This window comes from Lepeophtheirus salmonis, unplaced genomic scaffold (assembly GCF_016086655.4).
Source record: "Lepeophtheirus salmonis unplaced genomic scaffold, UVic_Lsal_1.4 unplaced_scaffold_1331_pilon, whole genome shotgun sequence".
NCBI lineage: Eukaryota > Metazoa > Arthropoda > Copepoda > Siphonostomatoida > Caligidae > Lepeophtheirus > Lepeophtheirus salmonis.
The window spans coordinates 1-7,846 of NW_027297108.1; the positions used below are offsets into that span (position 1 = coordinate 1).

Genomic DNA, 7,846 nt, shown 5'->3' on the forward strand with positions numbered 1-7,846 from the left:
ACAATGTCAAAAATTAGGGAGCTGGGAACCACTTTCTAGATTACTAAGTTGCTATTAATCGTTTTGCATTATTACCCTTTGATCTCCACATGAATTATTGAATTACTAAATATGAATGAATGTTTGCTTGATTTTTTTTTTTTTTTTTTAGATTTTATTATTAAGAATTTTTGAATAATTAATTTAAAAAATTTTCAAATTCATATAATTTTCATATATATATCTTAAATAAAAAATATGTTTTTCTATATTACTATAAACAAGAGAAGCAGCTAATATTTTTTTCTAAAAATATACAATGAACACATGTTTCAAATATTGATTCATGATAGTCTCAATACCTCTAGTGAGAGTAATTCAGAGCAATAGCACTGGATCTTGCATATTTAATGAAGCTTTACATTTATTTTCTATAAATATTGGACTATACTTTCTTTCAAAGATAACTTTATTTTGCATTATTCTTAAGTTCATAAGTCTTCATTCCACTTTTTTTTATTTGTTTGACGTTTTAGTGATCAAGGGGTAAATTTTGCCCAAAAACGAATAAATCTCCAGAAAAATTGTTCGAGGGCAGAAAAACTAAAATTTTTAACGTAGAAGTCACAAAAACAAAATAACAATTGGGAAATAAGTTTATTTAGCAAAAAAAAATACATCATTCTACGTATTTTTTTTTTTTTTTTTCATTATCCAAAATACAAAGAATAACGTGTCTGTTTGTAGAATAAAAATAGAAATTCTACAGTTTTTGCAAAAGTTAAATATAAATAATCATCATCCTCCTTTATTTCCAAACAAATACTATTCAAAAAATCCAAAAAAACAGTTGAAAGCTTAATATTGTAAAGGAAGCCTTTTAATAATAAAAGTAAATTAAGTCAAATACATTTTCAGAAAGCTAAATTGTCAAACATTTTTGATTTCAGATCATTTCAAGAGTTTCATAAGTTTAGTTATAAGAAGCTATGGGCAAGCTTACTCCTTTTCCTTATAACAAAAAGGAGCAAAAATACCTATACTAACCGCTATAGGCAGGGAAAATCATTCTGAAAAAGTTAATTTTAATCTTTTAATGTTCTGGGAATCACCAGGAGAACCTATTTTCGTTATAATGAAAATAGAAATATCTTGCCAAGATATGTGCAATGGTCTTAAAACCAATTTCATATAGGATATATCTTCATAAACATCGACATTTTCATGAAAATTTCCAAAGGATAACAGTCATAAGGATCGATAAGACCGGTGCTTAGACTAAACTGGACCGAATCCTGTGGCTAATGACATAATATTTATTCATTTTAACCTTTTTTTAATACAAATATTTAAAAGTTCGAGTTAACGACTATTGTTCCATTAAAAGGCCTAAATCACTCATTGGAGGCGGAATTGCACTTCTTTGGAATATAATATAATACTGAAAGGTTTTAGAAAGACTAAGCTACCATCCTTGGTTGCCTTCGGAGGACAAAGAGTCGTTCCTTTGGGGATGTCGTTCCTTTGGGGATGTCGTCCCTAGATATCGCCCTTGACGGGAAGAACTACACTTGGGTTTTTATGTAGTAGACAAGATTCCTCCAAATTTGGGAGTTCCTTTTTTACGACGTCAGGATTTAAGTATTGACGTCAGGAATTGCTCCCTCTTCAAAAGACCGGCGTGCCTTTACCTCAACCAAATCACACGTGAGGACGAGTTCATAGAGTAGTTCCCTTTGTTCTTCTCTTTCTGGGATTCTCACACACCTGTTCAGCACTCTGTGAAACACTGGATAGTTACTTTTGGACCACCCTGTCTTGCTAGGGCTCGGTGACTTAGTGGACACAAATGGGGTTTTCTTAAGAAATAAGTGATACTAAATTCATTCCATTTGGAAATCAGTGCAGTATTTTTGTTGACCCAAAATAGTAGATTAGGCCACAACTTATTTTCTTTCATCAATCAAGATTAAATTATTTTGGATTACTTGAGAAAAATAACTATTATAAATATTTTCTTCTTCTCCAAGCCTTATAAATTCCGTTAAACATGCAGCAAGAATAATTCTTAAAAAATTTCGTTCTTAATTTCCCCAGCAACTATGGGCATGTCTACTCTATTTCCTTATTTTAAAAAAAAGGCTCAAATATACATAACAACCACCACAAGCTGCGAGAATAATAGTTGGATTGAGTTGTACTCATTTAGTATATGTAAACATTGTCTTATTAAAATTACTCTATCTGGCCTTGGAATTATATTTTGAATTCCATTTTGTGTCATAGTGTAGCTATACATTAATAATTTTATTAATTAGCTATTTTAGAAACAATGACCAAAAAATTTCTTGGAAGTATCTGGTGCCCCTGACCCACCCAAACTCTATATAGTCTCATCCAACGGGGAGAAGGAAGCTAACTTCTCATTAACTTCAGAGAATCTACTGTACCTTCTTTAGAAGTTCTTCTGGGAGATTGAGTCTATACACGTCTATACACAGTATAACTAAGCAATGGGAGTATAAAAGAGAAGTGAGTTTGGAGAAATTTAAGGGGAGGTCACAGAAAATCCAACAATGGGAGAGCTTTAGTGCGATATTTATGGAGCACTTCCCGAGGGTTGATGGGCATGGAGACGGTGTCCAAGGATGGGAGACATAGATGAATGGTTACGTCTCTCAGGGAACCATTAAAACAAATGTATTAAAGGAGGAGGCGAAGGGATTGGCTTCAAATGAGCAAATTTTTTAGCTCAACCTCTATCAAATTAATCATAAGAATGACAGCGGGTTAACAAACACAACGAAAAGGGGTTTGGGATTCAGGAAAAGTCACAAAGTACAGCTTCAGCTAAGGTACCAACAAGTCTTAACTCTTCTTCTAATATTTTACCGTCTCCTGTAAAGAGGATTATGGATCCTCCTAGAAGATATGGAACACCTCCAAGACGGTAGCATAGAAGGAGTCAAGATAATCCTTTATTATTAATTTTTCGAAGAGCTCATGATATCGAAATCACTTCCTTGATTTATTACTTTTTTTTTTTAATGAATATTCTCTGTCAGAGTTGGGATTATTATTCCTGTCAGATTAGTTGTTTTTCTCTAAAGAATCCTCATTTTCACATGTGGGAGTAAATTATCCTAAAAAGCTATGGATAAGGAAGGGGCAGAGCTGTTGCTCTCCGGAGCTATTGAGACAGTAACTAATTATGATATGTCTCCGTTCTTCATTTCAGGAATTTTTGCTCTTCCTAAGAAAGATAACTCTCATTGGAGGTTAATAGTAAATCTCAAGGTATTTAACAAGCTTATAGTTTACTCTGATTAAGATTAAAATTAGTATATTCATTTAAATTTTGGCTAGACCAAGATTCCTTTCTATGTTCTTTAAATCTTTCTGACGCATACGATTCTTCTAAGATTTTCCCTGATTATCGTATTTTTTTTTTTCAGATTTCGATGGAATAATGATATTTATCAATTTAATGTTTGATGTTTCGGTTTGACTTCAGAACTGAGAATTATTGACAAAGCCTTTGAAACCTGTGGTTTCATACCTTTTTATGATAACAGGAATTTGCATGTACTAGGTCATGATTAATAATAATGAAAGGAGATCTATAAAAATTTAGTCCTTACGAATAAATCTCTTTCAGCGCGTAAAGTTTTTGAAAGAAGTAAAAGAAAGAAAGATTTAGGAATAAGGATTTTTTTTTCTCGTCCTTTTTTGTCGCACGCCCCTAGGAAATAACAATCCTGGATTATTATTCTATGTCTCTCTAATTTCATGCTTGTGCTTATAGTTCCAATCCAAGCCAAATCAATCATTCAAAAACAGCACCATCTTCAATTTTTTTTTCAAATTTGGTACATATTTTAATATTAGTTCCAAAGTCATAAAACTCAAATTTAAGCCTTTTCCGTCCTCCATTTTAAGATTTAGAGGCTTCTAAAGGGGGGACCTCGACACCACCTGCCCTATTTGTAAATCGCTATTGTTTAAATGTACGACATTTAGCAGAGATTTTTCGATGAGATAATTTTTATACTCGACTCGGGTGTGTCCTTCAGACACGATAGTAGATGAGCAGGGTTTTACATTAACACTATTCCGATCATCCAGTTCTGTCAAACAGGGAAATGCATTGTATGTACTGTCCGAACGGACAGTGATCCCTCAGTTCGTTTTGACATGTGCTCAGTTGTATTATCGTATAGCCATTGGATTCTGCTTTATTTTAAAAAATACATCGATAACCATATTTTACTACTTATAACAGGATTAACAAGACATTCACATTTCAGTGAATAACATGTCAATCCTGATCATTTGAGTAATGTTTGGTAGGAGAACAGTTGAGTGCTCATGAAATTTCATTATGTTGCCAATAATCAGTTATGACGAGAAGAAAATAAACTTTGTAATTAGGGAAAACATTAGCTGTTTTTTTTTATAAATTTGGAGGAAGAAAATGAATTACTGCACAAAAGAGGAGAAATTTCTACATTTAAAATATCATTAGTGCAGTGAAAATATTATAATTATATTTAAATTCATATATCCAATTTATTTGTCATACATTTTTTTAACGTTTATTTAGACAGCAAATAATTTATAAAAATTAGAATTATCTAAAATTTTCTAGTGAAGATACATTACAAAAAAATAAATAAACATTATAGTTTAAAATTTCTTCACCACATAAAGGCGGCCGAAAAGCATAAAATGTTCATATATCTAAAATAAAAACATTAGCATCTAAAATCAATCAAATATAAACATAAAATAATTATAACAAATTTCCTTTTGAACCCACAAGTAGCTCGTATTTTTTTATTTTTTTATTTTTTTGCTTTTTCTAAAGAGTTTGAGTATCTTCGTCAAAGTCCGAAAATGTCTTAATGTATGATATCTAATGATATCAGAGGCCAGTTCCAAGCACCTTCAATCCCTCTAGGCATTTTCAACTCAAATGCTACATATCTTGCCACAACCGAAATTAAAATAGCACAATTTCCTCATTAACCACTGGTTCTCCTACAGTTACATAAAGCATTCCTTATCGACCTAGCTTTAGGAGTACTTTTTTTTTCACTTTTGATGACACATCGAATAGATTTATCGCCGTTATTATCTTAACTTACTTGTCCTCCAGATCCCTCAGATTTAAACTAATAAATGATCTCAGAATATATAATTGTGGACATTCCGGAAAAGTGTGTCTAATAGTATTGAATAATTTAACACAATTTTTACATGGAGTCCTGAAAAACAAAATTACTGTGGCTATTTGAAATTGAGCTATGAATTTTCTTCAATCAGCTATTCACAAAGTCAAGGGCATAGTCCTATGCATCCAATTACTAGATAAATTTAATTCTCTAATCCATTTATCATATCTTGACAATGCAGAGTCCTGTTTTGAATTAGAAAAAATCATTTTCAAATGCCAAGGAACGGGTATATTGTTAAAATAATCTACCACTTTTAAGTGAAAAATATAACTTTTTTCACAGAAAATAAGGAATTAAAACTATTTGCGATGTTATTTTTCACTTTATTTATTCATTTTCATCATCGATCAACCACAAAGGGAGTTTACGAGGCTTTGAAGAAGTTCTGAGTACAAAACTCACCACTATCTTCTTATGATCAGAAAATAGTTCAGAACGATAGAAGGCATATTAGTATTTTTTTAGATGAAATTTGACGCAAGTACCAATCAATTTGTGACGTTGATAGACCTCTTCTCCATGACACACCATCGCTGGAGCTAAAATAGGCCGTTAAGTCAATCAAACTTAATTCACATATAAGTTATTCCCGATAGGATTTGCATTTTGATAAAAGTTACTGACACAATGAAGGTCAACGTTAGAGTCTCCTACAAGTACGATTGGTAAATTATTACCCTTACAATTGCTAATAATGGCCTGGAAGAATGATTGACTCTTTACATTAGGACCAAAAGTATTTTTTAATTCAAATTTAGCCTGTTCAGTGGATATTAAGATTTTATGCCAGTCACTTGCAATTGAGTAGGATATGGTACATGTGGGATCATCAAGAGATCTAGAAACCAAGGGCATAACTCCTCTATTTGAACCCAAGCCGGTAAAAAATAGTTAAACTGTCTTGGAAGACTGAAGGGGCAATCATCCTTACATGAAGAGGACATTTTAGCTTTGATGTCCTGAAGACATATAACATCTGGATAAAATGATAATAAGCTTTTTATTAAAGCATGGCATAATAAGCAAATCTTGCCTCCTCTCGTATTTACAACAGGATCTCTCCAATGCCCATCATATTTTTTTCAATATTGCTATTAATGAAACTACTATTAGCTGTCATTTTGGTATTACTCATGAAATAATAATTTAAAAAAGACAAACAAAATCAATAATTAAAAAAAAACCCCGTCATTCAATCGGAGCTCCTCAATTTCTTAAGGTGGTTCTCCCTCTTATTTGGTGATGACGATGTATCCGCCTTATTTTGTTTCCCAACGGCTTCTGGAGGAAAATGCTGGGATAAAATTTGTTGTTTATTAATACCAATATGAGGCTTTGAGGGTTTATTTACCCTCTTATTCTTATTTGGGTCCTTAGAGCTACTAATATCTTCATAGATTGAACGAATTCATTTGGTAATATTCGATAGTAAAATGATTTTTTTATTACCATTTGTCTCTATCGGAGTTGTTTTTTCGATTATTGTAACCTCTGTTTGGTCAGTACAAGTGTTTACCCTTTCATTTTCTTGAATTTTTTCTTCAATAGTTGTATTTCTCCTCCCATCTGAATCTACCACATTATCTGTGTTATCTTTAGTCATGTCAAACAATAATGGAGCCATTACCAATTTTTTTCACTTGCTTTATTATTATCTTTGCATTGTTTTTGGATAAAAATTCCTTACCTAACTTAAGATAATTTCTCCATTTCACAAACTGATTGATACAATTTTTTGTAAAGTTACCTGTTTCGTTACACTTTGCACATATAATTTACTGACCTGCGTAGTTAATCCGAATCTTTAAACCTATAAAACCTATAAACCTGGAAGGTCACGCTTTACTATCAATCCAAGAACAAAATTAGCAACTGAAATTTTACAATTTCGCCGAAATCTTTAATTACATCATCTATCCCACCGGGCTTGACATCCTCATGGGGAGAGTCAATAGTCGTTTTCTTTTCAAATTCAATAGGATTTCCCGACTCGTCTTTACGTTGAGCTCTTAACCCTCTCACAGGAGGTATCCTCTACATGAGAAAAGGCAATACTAATATCCAAAAAAAAAAATTCAGTACTATAACCACCCTATGGTGAGAGCCAGGACAAATATAAATTCCTTGAATAAGGAGTGTGTCTCTCTTCAGAGTTCCAAAAATTAAGTCTTCAACTTCTGGAACAGTCGGCCCTTTAGGAATGTGATCTCCATTAATACATGTAACATCAATAATTATCTTCCTTCTTATTGCATTTGAAGCAAAATCTCTTTAGCAATGCATTTAAATAGCTATGTTTCCCACTAGATGATTTGCTCATTATTAAAACGTAAATTTCTCGGAACTTTTTCTTATATGAAGTGGCAAACAAGTATATGCAACCTCTTCCCACCTGATCGATGCCAATAAGAATTTAATGATTTAAAGATGATCTACGAATATTACAGAATCAATTTTTTCTCACAACTATTCTATACTGTACGATATGTGTCTCACTAAATAGAGTCTCACTTATACACAAATTCAATGCAAACCTTCATTATATTTTTGAAGAATAAAAAAACAGAGCACCAAATAATATGACTAGTCACTCTTCTTCCCTTTCTTCTCCATTATTAAATCAATTTAAA

The 7,846-nt window shown here is 32.0% G+C and overlaps 1 long non-coding RNA gene across 1 annotated transcript; it reads left to right on the forward strand.

The window, feature by feature from the left end:
- The first annotated feature begins 198 nt into the window (after positions 1–198).
- Positions 199–5,516, forward strand: LOC121126390 (uncharacterized). Its single transcript, XR_005866898.2, has 2 exons — positions 199–3,276; positions 3,435–5,516. It is a non-coding gene; the product is annotated as an uncharacterized lncRNA (long non-coding RNA).
- Positions 5,517–7,846: the final 2,330 nt, after the last annotated feature.